The following is a 1,205-nucleotide window of genomic DNA, read 5'->3' on the forward strand; positions in this document are numbered from 1 at the left end:
ATTATGGGCTCTTCTTCTCCGCCATCAGCTACATCTCCCAGTCATACTGATTCCCTGCTGGCATAATTTATCAATTATATCTCAGTTTATCTTGCCAAAGGTCACCTTCACCAGACAGCTTTCCTGGAATGACTCCACGAACACTGGGCACAAGTGCCCTTGCCTTGTTTTCTTTAACACCTCAACAATCATGCGGCTTTTGTAATTATAACTGACTATGATTAACAGTCAGTTTATTGGTTCATTATAAGATTCTGCCAGCAAAATGTCTGAATATCCGGATCAGCTTTCGTAGGAGGGACTTCAAGAACTCTGGTTCTGACCCCACTCCTCTCATCAGATGTCTACCCTGTTTAACCACCTTGCAAACTCAATGTCCAGCTCCTCCTGCAATAGGAAAATCATTTATTAAACACCAAGGTCTCATACAAACATTACACACCAAACACAACCACAACCTTATAGCTTGGTCTGTCTTGTGGCTCCTGAGTAGGCCTGAGGAGCCCTGCTGATGCTGTGGCTGAAACTGCTAGCTTCCAACTGTCAAAGGTCTCAGAAACCAGTGGAAGTAGTATTCGTGAGGGAGGAGCCAGGAGTGGACACAAGAAGAGCTCTGAGGTTCCAAAGCTAAAGCCCAGGAGTCAACTGGTACCCATGGTGGGAACATTTAACCCACCATGAACTCCGAGAAAGCAGAGTCTTATGGGACCCTAACTGGATGCAATGCTATCCATGTAAATCATCTCTCCAAAGGGCTGGGCAGTACTGTTTCTAGGACCCTTCACTATTCAAATCTACAGATGCTCAAATCCCTAAAGGGCAAAGTATTTGCATAAAACCTACACACTTTCACCTGTGGCCACACCAGCTCTCACTTATGAAGACTGTATAAGTAGTTGTTATGCTGCTATTATTTAAAGAGTGGCAAGGAACATGTACATGTCCACTATGGGTCCAATTATTTTTCAAATATTTTCCATCCATAACTGGAGAGCTAAATAGAAATATATGATCTTTCAGAAAACATCTGCTTAAAAAGATAAAATGGGGAACTTCATATAGTTAACTCTGCGGGAATTTCCCCAGCACTCCCACGCTAGCTCTTGTCTTCAGAACCCAATCTTCAAGCACCATGTTCTCAACTAGAGGAAGCCATTGGCACCACTTTCCCTCTTGCCCCAGAGGGTTAAAGAAAGGGAGGACAC

Source organism: Peromyscus maniculatus, chromosome 5 (assembly GCF_049852395.1).
Source record: "Peromyscus maniculatus bairdii isolate BWxNUB_F1_BW_parent chromosome 5, HU_Pman_BW_mat_3.1, whole genome shotgun sequence".
In the NCBI taxonomy this organism is placed as follows: Eukaryota; Metazoa; Chordata; class Mammalia; order Rodentia; family Cricetidae; genus Peromyscus; species Peromyscus maniculatus.